We start from the raw sequence: 12,770 nt of genomic DNA, 5'->3' as shown, positions 1-12,770 counted from the left end.
AATCTTTTGCCAGTACTGATGTGGGAATTTACAATTTGCTGCACAATTTTGGGTTGTGCGGCACAATAAAACGGTGATGGTAGTAGCATGGCGGGACAAACAGTTGGTGAAGATGGTGACAACCTGCCACCAAGACAGGATGCAGAGGGTGGATGTGTGGCAGAGGGGAAATAAAGAAAAGGTTTCTCTGCTAAAGCCAGAATGTGTTGTTGCATACAACTCCTCTATGAATGGGGTGGATAAGTTGGACCAGAACATCACGTACTACCCTTTCATCCAGAAGTCCCTCAACTGGTCCAAGAAGTTTGTAGCCTATCTCTTTCAAATATGCATGTTTAATGCCTATGTCCTCTACAGGGTCAGAAACCCAGGGGAGTGTAAGACTCTCTTGAGCTGCGTTTCCATCGGGGGTCCGGTTTGATTCAGTTTGGTTTGGTATGGTTTGGTACGCTAAACCCCGAAATAGTTTGTGTTTCCACAGACACCCGTGCTCTCACTTGGGTGGGCGGGGCTGTAAAAGCATGCATGTAAATTCACAGACAGCGCGAGTCAGCTGTTCCAGCTGCAGAGTTATAGAAAGGATGAGTGACAGAAATCAGTCGAGAATAAGCAGTAAACAGCTTTATTTCAGCTGAAAGTGCTTTAAAAAAACTACATTTTAATGATGTTAACCGCTGTCAGTACAGATCCTCAGCTGATGGAATAGGTGTACAGAGACGGTTTGAGCGGTAATGCTACGTTAATATGTGAATATATCTAGTCTAGAACAGTTTATACGACAAAATATGAAAGTTTAGAGCTGTACTGTGAGAACTCGCCGCATTGAAAATAAAGTAAAAGTTCAGCTGGTGTTAAAATCAAGCTAGATTAAGTCAGAAATCCGGGGTGCGCTGATCTCGTTTTAAAATAGTCTGCTGCCTGAAGTTTTACGAGCCCGTTCAACAACCACAGAGTGATGTTTTCACAGGTTAACTAATGTAAGATGTAGATTAATAACTAGTTACAGATGAGAGTGAACTGTTCAAAGGCTTTGTATTCACAAAACTTCAGCATTAATTTAGTTTCTCATCCATCAAGGATGGATCAGGCTGATGTGAGCCTTCAGGTTCTGCTTTGTGTTCTTAAAATCATCCAGATAGACGTCAGGAAACTTGATTTGTGGCCAGATACCAATATCCATGGACTAGGAAACAGTTTGGATCTCCGTCGAGTCCAAATATTTCCCATTTAGGCAGATATTGGTCCATTTTTCTCCCGTTTTTGCCACTTCTCACAGTGAAGACTTCCATCTTTGAAGCCCTGAGGCGAGCAGCTGAGTCGCATGCTGACGTGACGTCAGTGCAGCCCCATTGTTGTGTGTGTAGCTCCAGCTTTTTGGTACGGTTAGGTAAGACTGGCACCCCTACGGAAGGGTACTGAAAAGTGGGACGGTACGGGTCGTTTTTTTTGGGACCCTTTCTCTATGGAAACGCCGAAAAAAGCGTGCCGTGCCGCACCGAACTGAGCCGGTCTGCTCGGTGGAAACGACCTATTGGAGTTCATGCGAAGGGTAGTGAAGTCCTGGACTGCAAAGCGACATGTGAGTGAGGAGGAAGATGGGAGGGAGAAGGAGAAGGAGGAGGAAGTTGCAGGTGTGGGAGTTGAGGGGGGTGGGGACCTGCAGGAAGACCGACGTGCTCCAAGGGCACCATATAACTGTGACCCAGAGAGCAGGCTAGATGGACAGATAGGAAAACACCAACTTGAACTCCTGCAGCCCACCAGCAGGAAGTCGAGACCAGCAAGAAGGTGTAGGGTGTGTACACGCAGGGGCCAATGCAGCGAGACCAAAATGTGGTGCAAGTCCTGTTTTGTCCCTTTGCACGCAGGAGAATGTTACACAGCTTATCACACTAAGCTGAACTATTCTGTGTAGGGGTATAAGCACACCCCCACATGCACACACACACACCCACACAGACACACAGCATAGATTTGCTGTAGCAGCGACAGCATACATCCTGTACAAAGGTTCATGAATTTTGTCAAATGTAAAAATTGTTTCATTTTGTAATTTGCTTGATGAAATTATTGCTCCACCTGGGTGAGTCAAGGTTATTTTTGTGGCATATTTACTTATGGACTCTAGTAGCAGTATGCCAATTTTGAGCATTTTCTGCAAAGTGCTTTATGAACTATTTATGAAAAAGGTTGTGAAACAACTGAGCTGAGCTCACTGTGTATCATGCACATGACTGTAAATAAATTCTTATTTTGTCATAAAAAGTCCTATTTCAGTGTTGTTTTTGTTGTGTTATAGAAGACAACAACTGTTCAGATGTTTGAGTTGTCACTAAAGCAAAAAATAATAGTCAAAGTTGCTGTTCTGCTTGAAAAATCTATTTTCACAAAAAGCTTGTTTTCTCATTTTTTTGGTCAGAAACTGGTGTTTTTAGTGAAACTTACCTATATTCAACTGCCAATTACTAAGAGTAGAAACAAGGTAGAAACAAACTTTTTTTCCTGATGAAAGTAGAGAGTCTACTCTTTCTTTGGTAATTTTTGTGTTTACATAGTCATAGCACACAATATTCTGTGGGTCTTGAAACATCAGTCAAAATGCTCTAAAAGTCTGGCAGTATGGGACTCACTGTTCTGAAAATGGCTGGCAGCCAAGGAGTTAACTGAGGCCAGTGTGACCTACAGGTTTTCGGATGTTGTTCTAGGTTCTCATGTGACCTCCTGGATGAGGCGTCGTTGCACTCTTGGCGTCATTTTGGTTGGCTGACCACTCCTGGGAAGGTTCACAACTGTTCGCAGTTTTCTCAGTTTGTGGATAATGGCTCTGACTGTGGTTCGCTGGAGTCCCAAAGGCTTGGAAATGTCTTTGTAACCTTTTCCAGACTGAAAGATTTCAGTCACTTTGTTTCTCATTTGTTCTTGAATTTCTTTGGCTTGTAGCATGATGCACTTCTTTTTGAGATCTTGTAGCCTACTTCACTTTGTCTGACAGCTTCTTTTTAGGTGATTTCTTGATTCAACTAATCTGGAAGTAATCAGGCCTGGGTGTGGCTAGTGAAAATGAACTCAGCTTTCCAAAAATTGTGGTTAATCACAGTAAACTCATGATTAACATGGGGGCAATTACTTTTTCACACAGGACCAGATAGGGTTGGATTTTTTCCACCCTTAAAAACTTAAATAATCATTTAAACACTGCATTTTCTGTTTTCTTGGATTGTCTTTGTGAAATATAAATATTGGTTTGATGATCTGAAACATTTAAGTTCGATAAATATGCAAAACCATAAGGAATCAGAAAGGGGGCAAGTTCTTTTTCATAGCACTGTAGTTGAGTTCCTACAGATTGATCTTCTCTTTCAGGTCAGCAGTCCTCGTGTTGAGCTGTCCTGCTATAGGGCTTGGTACCCAATCTCAATGGGTGGGGGTGATGATGAACTCGCCCCAACATTGACCTGTTGTCCTGGCTCCCCCTTGCCATAGAATCTTTGTACCTTGCCTCATCCGTCTCTAACTGCAAAAGCATCTTGCTATTATGGATATTTGAACTAGGGCTGAAACGATTCCTCGAATTATCCGGGTAATTCGATTAAAAAAATTCCTCGAGGCAAATTATCTGCCTCGAGGTTTTGCTTAAATCAGTCATTTATCCATATACGCCCACGCTGTATCGTGCCGTGTGTGCACAGTGTGCTGTGTGTCGCACGGACGGCTATTTATGTGACACAATGCCCTTGTTTTCGCTGTTGCAATAACTTAACATGCATGATACGAGGCGTGAAAATCACGAGGGAAGAGAAGTTGATGCAGTGTTGTTTACAGGTAGGCCACTCGTCCTGCGTTTTTACTCATCCACTGGCCGCAGCTTCATGGTAGAAATTGCACTATGCCTGCACCTGTAAACCTACGCAGATCTCTGGGTTTACACGCTGCCTACACGAGCGCCCAGTTTGTGCCTGCCGTTTTGAAAAATCGACCATATTCCTGTAATCTAAAGGTTCACCTTTCAGACATCATTAGACCACTGAGTGAATGATGGAGCTTTATTCTTGCTATAATGTGAAATATTACATTCATGCATAAACTAGAGGATTTTAAAATGGTTAAGTGTCCCTTTACTTTAATGACAAACTGGGAAATAAATATGAACTACAACGGAAGAAATAAAATGTTTCCACCAAAAATTTCCTGGTGAAGGATCCCTAAAACCCCAAATATGGAATAATCTTATGTAATTATTTAACTTCTTTTCCTTGTAACTTTAAGAAATGTAAACTGTCATCAGAACTTCATTGCACTTTGTAAAATATATTTTTTAGAGAACCTGTTAATACCAAGCTTTAATATAGAGGTAGTTCATTTTAGGGACCAAACTTCTTTTCTCATTTCTCTAGTACTACTTCTCTTGAAAAAGCAAAAGTGACTGATTAAAAAAATGCAATCTTTCTTATTAGAGTACTCGATTAATTGTCAGAAGAATCTATAGAGTACTCGCCTACAAAAAGAATCAATTACTGCAGCCCTAATTTGAACACTGAGCTAGTAGGTGTAGGTGTGTACATGTGGGGTTTCGAAGCATCCATCCCAAATTCTCTGCATATAGTCCCTCTCATTAGGGTTGCAAGTGTGGTAGCACTCCAGTAGTACCCTATTCTCCACCCTGCTCCATATATGTCTTGTCTAGTTAGGGGCTCGGGGCCACGAGACAAGCCACTATTGTTCTTCCATGCGTTTCTTTTTTCTTCATCTTGCGGACAAAATTTCGCTGCGCTACTCCTCCTAGGGCTTTGAGAGAACCCCTGCAAATTATACATCAAAACGTGTGGTTTGTTCCCAATCAGTGTGCTATGAAAATGGAGGAAATCTTGTCCCGCTTCTGTCAAACCAAGAACCAAAGTCATAGCATGCACACTTTTGGCATGAGAAGACCAACTGTCCCCCAGACTCTTGAAATCTCCTTCATCTGCTGTAATGTTATGAATTCTGAGACTTTGGTCCTCAGGGTCAAAAAGAAGCCCTTTTTTAGATAGTTCCCCTGACCTCATTTCTTGCACAATCCACACCAAAATAACATGACTGTTAGTTCCACATCTGCAGATGCTCACACTGAAATCCACTTAATGATAGCATGTATGGTTTTGGCACACGGAGAGGAGAAAGAGACTGTGTTTACAAGCAAAATCACCCAAAACTACTCTCTGCTGTCTCAGGTGCAACTGATCTGTGATCAGTGATGCGTAATTATGCAGGCATTAATTAGCATGGCAACAGCAGCTCTGGACCTTTGGTGATGTCATTGCTGATTCACACACATACAGCCCTCAATGAGCTCTGATGATGCACACACATGGAGCTGTTCCAATAAAGCAGCCCATTTAAACAATGCTTTAACAGGATGGAGGGACACTGTGGGTGGCGTCTCATCCACATACAGTCCCCTATAAAGTCTTTGATGACATCAGTCACCAAAGACAGCCACACATACAGTGCTTAACAAATTTATTAGACCACCTGTCACATTGTCTCAGAGACCATCCATACGGTGGCCGAGAAGGATGAAAACACATGCAAATACCAAAACACATGCAAACTCGGAAAACACAAGCAAACCAGAAAACACAAGCAAACTCGAAAACAAGCAAGCAAGAAAACACAAACAAACAAGAAAACACAAGCAAACAAGAAAACAATAGCAAACAAGAAAACAATAGCAAACAAGAAAACACAAACAAACAAGAAAATACAAGCAAACAAGAAAACACAAGAAAACAGCAAACAAGAAAACACAAGCAAACAAGAAAACAATAGCAAACAAGAAAACACAAGCAAACAAGAAAACACAAACAAACAAGAAAATACAAGCAAACAAGAAAACACAAGAAAACAACAGCAAACAAGAAAACACAAGCAAACAAGAAAACAATAGCAAACAAGAAAGCACAAGCAAACTCGAAAACACAAGCAAACTTGAAAACACAAGCAAACTCAAAAACACATGCAAACAAAAGACACAAGCAAACTCAAGAACACATGCAAATGAGAAAACACAAGCAAACAAGAAAACAAAAACAAACAAGAAAACACAAGCAAGGGGGGTGTCACGTGGCCTGCAAGAAAGATGGCTGCGTCTACCTAAAGGCTCCTGCCCTGTCTCCCCAAACTTTTTAAATAACTGTGGTAATTTGTTTTTTTTGGTCCCTCGTCGTGTGATGCACTGAAACATAAATTGTCAAGCATCCCCGAGTAAGAACTTTCCTTTTTTTTTTTTTTGATAAACAAGCACCGACCTGAGCGGCATCATGGATCAGGAGGTGATCACCAAGGCAGTTGAACTAGCTATGGCCAAAAACAGAGACTATTTGGATGAGAAATTTAAAGAACTGAGCAACAGACTTACCAAGCAAAAGGTCCCCCTAAATCTGACTAAACGTTCGGATGCCACAGAAAGTATAACAAGTTTCACCCGACGGAAGATATCTGAGCTGGAGCAAAAGCTGGCTGACCTCGAAGACAGAAGCCACCAAAATAACGTACGGATACGCGGTGTCCCAGAGGGAGTGGAGGGTGACAATGTCTGTCAGTATGTTACAAAAGTTCTCCCCAAATGGTTACCCAAGTTGAAACGTCCAAGACCGGAGATTATGAGAGCACACCACGAGGGAACGGAGAGATCGGACAACCCTGTACCGAGAACAACCATCTGTTATCTGCTCAAATTTATCGACAGGGATCGCATCCTTCAGGTGGCATGAGAGGCTGTACGTGGGTGGGGGAGGCCCACCGAGGCATCAGAGCGGTGGAAAAATCACCGTCAGCACTGATTACAGTAACTTCACTATTTCACAGCGATGGGAGTTTTCTACAACCATGGATGAAGCAAGGAAACAGAGCTACCAGGCCTTTCTTCTGTTTCCCGCAAGGCTGAAGCTGATCAAGGGATCTGCTTATCATATTTTCAACACCCACAGGGAAGCGGAGATCTTCCTCGGCTTGGAGAAGGACAATGTGGGGACTGACGTTGCGATGTCCAGCGATATTGGTTTGGACTGAATGTGCTGATGAGAGGGTTATCTCTGGGTAATGTATCAGTAGGCGAACGTACTTGGTCTTACTATCCCTCTGTGATCAGCAGACATAACTGACTATTATGACTGGATTAATAGGAGTAAAAAAGTTTGTTGTTCTTTTCTAAGCACATATTCCAAAGCTGGTTGATTTGAAAAGGTCAACGATTTTTTTTTTTTGTCTCCTCTCTCTTTTCTCCTCTTCTTATGTGACTAATTCATCTCCAACTATTGTACTGTACTGAATAGTTATGGGTATTAGAAGTAATCACAGCCAGTCTGAATAGTAGGGGAGATAGGGGTAAATTTGGCCAATTGTAAAAAAGCTGGGGGGAGGTAAATGTGCATAAATGAAATATTAGAGTATCTAAATGTCCCTTTTTCTGTAATACTTACAAAAAGCAACACAAATGTAACAGGGGCATTTAATACATTTTCTCTTTCTTTTTTTGTTTTCCATATAAAAACGAGAGTATGAAATCCAAATAAATCCACATGGAGGAATATTTTTTTGTTGTCAACTGTAAAACCTTTGTTATGATGGGGACGGGCACTATCCACTGGGCTTTGCCAACTTTATTAGTGTCAAGTGTCCAATAGTTAGAGTTTTAGTTGTTCTTTTTTTTTTTTTTTTTTTTTTTCTTCACTCAATTGTTGAGTGGGGAAAAATGTCTGTGCCTGCTTTTGTTTTGTTTGTTTTTTTGTTGTTGTGGGGGGTCAAGCGGCAAGGATATGAAATGGATAATTATCAGGCTTGTAATCTCTTGGACAGGTTTGTACATAGTCAGACGTGGTATTTATTTTTCATCAACCTCAACTTGATTACTTCACTAAGGTTGGACTTAGGCTGTCCTTACACATCATGGCATCCTAAAATGTTAGTTTCAACATGACTACTTTACAATTTGCTAGTTTTAATACCAATGGGCTAAATAATCCCGTGAAGCGCACTGCTTGCCTAGACCTCCTACATAGGCAGCAAGTAGATGTGACGTTTATTCAGGAATCATATCTGAGAAGTAATGATATTAACCGCTTTAGTAATAGAAATTATTATGTAGCAGCCTCCAGCTCTTTCTCATCTAAATCTAGGGGCTTCCTAGTGGTGCTAAAATGCAATCTGTCTTTTACTATTTTGGAAAATTATGGGAGTGAAGATGGTTGCATATCATATATTAAAACAGTTACAGCAGGCATAAAGGTGGCATTTATATCCATTTATGCTTTGAATGAATATAACTCAGATTTTTTTACTTATCTAATAGACCTGCTTTCTAACATGCAGGAATTTTCCTTAATTCTCGGTGCTGACATGAATGCCACCTATTTTACAATTGATCGATCAAATTACTCAAACCATCACGCCCATAATGCTTCCTCAGTCTAATTAAACTTATGGCTGACTTTAGCCTCATTGACACTTTTCGTGTATTTAATCCAACATTAACTCTATATAGCTGTATTCTAATAGGCATAGTTCTTATTCCCGTATTGACTATATTTAGGGTCCTCAGACCCCTTCTAGCAAGGGCTAGAAGGGGTCCTTGCTTGAAGGACCCTATTGTAGCTGCTCCGTTTCCTCTTATTATTCCCACGCCTCTTTAAACCTTAATTTGACCCCCTAAACACGTTCAAAAACTCACCAAAATTGGCACACACCCCAGATTAGGCGAAAAATTTGATCAAATGAAAAAAATAACCCCAAACATGCCAAAATGTGCTCTCTAGCACCACCTAGGCACATGAAAATGGCGACGTCAGTCGCCAAAGACAACCACACATATATCCCATTTGAAGTGAGTGGGAGAGATGGTGCATTTGTGTGTATGTTAGCGCGCAAAGCGTGCATGAGTGTTTGTGTCTTACAGATGCAGGTTTTTTGAACATTACAATAAGCTTACTGTGCAGCTGGTCATGTGACTCACTGAATGTGGGAAAATGGAATGCGTAATACACCCATTATAAAGTCTGAGGCTCCTGACAGAGCTCCAGGGACACACCTCAGTCTAACTTTGAGCAGGTCAAAGGGTCAAAAAGGGATGAAACCCTCAAAGTGGAGGTCAAATGGGCATGAGGTACGTGCGACAGAGTGAGGACCCAACCAATGCTGCTTGCAGCTTTAATTTTATTTCTGCTTCACTGATAGCTAAAATTCACAGTGCAACGATTCTACCTACTTCCCTTTCTGACCATAACATTGTGCTATCTAAAATCACTCTTAAGGATACACCTAAAAAAGCAACACAGTGGCGCTTTAACTCATCTCTGCTTATAAATGTTAATTTTTGTCAATTTTTTTAAAGATGAGTTAAAAAAATTTGTAACTATAAATGAGGGTTTGGTTGATGACCCATGTTTTTTGGGGGGGCACCTTAAAGGGATTCATACGTAACACTGCAATATCGTTTTCAGCCTATCAGAACAAAACTAGGTTAGAGAAAATTAACCAACTTGAGGCCAAACTATTTGATCTTGAAAATATCCATCAAGCCTCTCCTTCTGAGGATATTAAAGTGATTCTTGATGCCACATGCTCTGAGTTAAATTCATTGCTGAGGCAGAGGGCAGAATTCTTGATGTTAAGAACTAGGAGAAACTACTATTTTAATGGACCCAGGCCCAGCCATTTGCTTTCACTAAGGATCGAACAAAATGAAAAATTCTCAGATATAACGTCTATTAGCTCCCCAAATGGAATATTGACAGATCTGCAAGAAATAAATACAGAATTTGGCAACTTCTATTCTAATCTTTATTACTCAGAGCTAACATCAGCTGTCTCAAAATGTAATGATTTCCTGAGGAATCTTAACCTTCCCTCCTTAAATCAGGAGGAGGCAACTCAATTGGAGCCCCTATTACTCTAAATGAGCTTAAATGCTATTTTTAGTATGAAAAGAAGGAAAGCTCCTGGATGGGATGGTATTCCTCCAGAATTTTATGCTTCATTTTGGGAAGATCTTGGACAATATATGTTAGATATGATATTGGCCTCGGTTGAAAATGGCTCTTTTCTTAGTGATGTTAATATGGCTCTGCTTGCTGTTCTTCCTAAAGCTGAGAAAGACCCCCTACTTTGCAATAATTATAGGCCCTTGAATATTTTGTGCCGAAGTGAAGGCATATGCCAAAGTCTTAGCGTTAAGAATTGAGCCCCATTTATCTAAGCTAGTACACCAGGACCAGACTGGTTTTGTGAAATCCCGCCTAGCAGGAGACAATGTACATAGGCTATTGCATGTGATACATTTTTCCAGAGATATCAGGGACCCCTGCGCAGTGCTGTCCCTTGATGCAGAGAAAGCTTTTGATCGGCTCGAGTGGCAGTACTTGTGGGAGGCTCTTGGTAGGTTTGGTTTTGGGGTTTCAATGAAACGGTTAAGGTTCTTTACTCCAACCCTACAACTGTAGTCACAGTTAACAATATTTTGTCCACTCCATTCCCTGTTTGTAGAGGTTCTCCACAAGGTTGTCCTCTTTCTCCACTCCTTTTTTTTCTCTCACTTGAACCTCTGGCTCAGAGTATTAGACAACATCCATTTATTGAACCTATTACTTTCTGTAACACTCAACATCACATATCTTTATTTGCTGATGATATATTGTTATATTTTAAAAACACTATTTTCTCTTCCTTTTACTTTGGAGACTTTTGCTCAATTCAGTGTTCTATCTGATTATAAGATCAACTGGACTAAGTCTCAGCTAATGCCTTTAAATGCTTCTTTTTATTCATCTTCACTTCCAGCTTTGATTCTGGTGGCTCATTCTTTTAAATATTTAGGTGTTGATATCCATCCCACTTTATTATCCATCTCCACCAAAAACTTTCAACGTGTATTTAAACGTGCTGAGGAAGATATGGAAAGGTGGACCAAATTATCTATTTCAATGTCAGCTAGAATATCCATAATCAAAATGGGTGTTCTTCCATGAATAAATTTCTTTTCCAGCATGAGAAATTGGGATGAGATCTTTTGAGAATTTGTGTTCTTTGTATAATGTTCTAAGAGCTCTGTTTTCTTTTATCTTACACTCAGACTAGCTATGCGGGCTTATGGTGTTCCATGGGGTGTTAATTTGGCAACTCACCCGCTTTTTTGTTTAGTAGATGCCAGAGGTAAGACTAGAGGGTTATCATCAAAAATTTATGTTTTTCTAAACTCTGTCTGTAAACCTCTAATCATTAATCAGACATGGAGCAGAGATTTTGGCATTTCCGTGGAGGATATGTGTTGGACAACTATTTGGAAGAATCTAGATAATGCTTCTAAAAACCCTAATCATAAATTGATACATTTCAAATTTTTACATAGGATGTATCTTACACCGAGAAAGCTACACTTAATGAAACTAATATCCTCCCCAAACTGCAAGCTCTGCCCAAATCAGGATATCGGATCTTTTATGCATATGTATTGGCATTGTCCAGGAGTTGTAATTTTTTTTGGAAAATGATATCGTCTATATTATCAGAACTTCTTGATGTAGAAATTCCTTATTGTTCTAAATTGTTTTTACTGAATGATACCTCTGCTTTAACTCTATCTACTTGTCACAAGTCTGTTTTATTTGCTGGTCTGACAGCCGCCAAAAAGATGCTAACACTTCGCTGGCAACCACCTCCCATTCTTTCTCGGACTCAATGGATGAACTCTTTATTAGACATTGCTTACGTGGAACTGTCAGTAGCAAGGATGCATAATGCCAAGCAAGCTGCTATCTCCTTCTGGTCTTCTTCTATAGAGAAAATCAAGGTCACCTTGTGTGCTCAAAATGGAATCTAGAGCTCTTTGAATTTTATTTCTAGTTATTTATTTATTTAATTTATTCTTCTTGGTATGTGCGTAGCTGTACCTGTCGATTGACTTTTAATTTTGGTAACTATCATGAGATGATTGTAACCATGTCTTAAACCTGTATATATGAATTAGATCCTTAGCTGCTGAGGGGTGGGGGGTAGGTTGTCTTTTTTTTTTTTCTTTTTCTTTTTTTTTTTTTATTTAGGTTTTTTTATGTATACTGATCTGAAACCTCAATAAAAATTTTGAAAAAAAAAACACAAGCAAACTCAATAACACAAGCAAACTCGAAACCACAAGGAAACAAAAAAACAAAAGCAAACAAGAAAACACAAGCAAAATCAAAAACGGAAATGTTTCCAGGGGACCATAATCAGTGACAGACCCACAATCTGTTTGTCGGCCAAAACGAAGTTGTTTCCAAAGAGAGACATGTTCTTTTAACAGACTCAATGTGCATCTTTTAGCGATAATGCATCCTATTTAGTGGCTGGGAGCGAGCAAGCTTCAAGCTAACAACATTTGAGGAACGTTTAGCAATTATCTGCATGGATTAATACGTTATGGGGGCAATGACTTAATATGCTGGAATTGGTAATATACAGTAATAGATTCTTTTTGTAGGCGAGTACTCTATAGATTCTTCTGACAATTAATCGAGTACTCTAATAAGAAAGATTGCATTTTTTTAATCAGTCACTTTTGCTTTTTCAAGAGAAGTAGTACTAGAGAAATGAGAAAAGAAGTTTGGTCCCTAAAATGAACTACCTCTATATTAAAGCTTGGTATTAACAGGTTCTCTAAAAAATATATTTTACAAAGTGCAATGAAGTTCTGATGACAGTTTACATTTCTTAAAGTTACAAGGAAAAGAAGTTAAATAATTACATATTTCATATTTCCC

The sequence above is a fragment of the Cheilinus undulatus genome, linkage group 5 (genome assembly GCF_018320785.1).
Source record: "Cheilinus undulatus linkage group 5, ASM1832078v1, whole genome shotgun sequence".
NCBI classification, from domain to species: Eukaryota; Metazoa; Chordata; class Actinopteri; order Labriformes; family Labridae; genus Cheilinus; species Cheilinus undulatus.
This window is presented reverse-complemented; position numbering follows the sequence as displayed.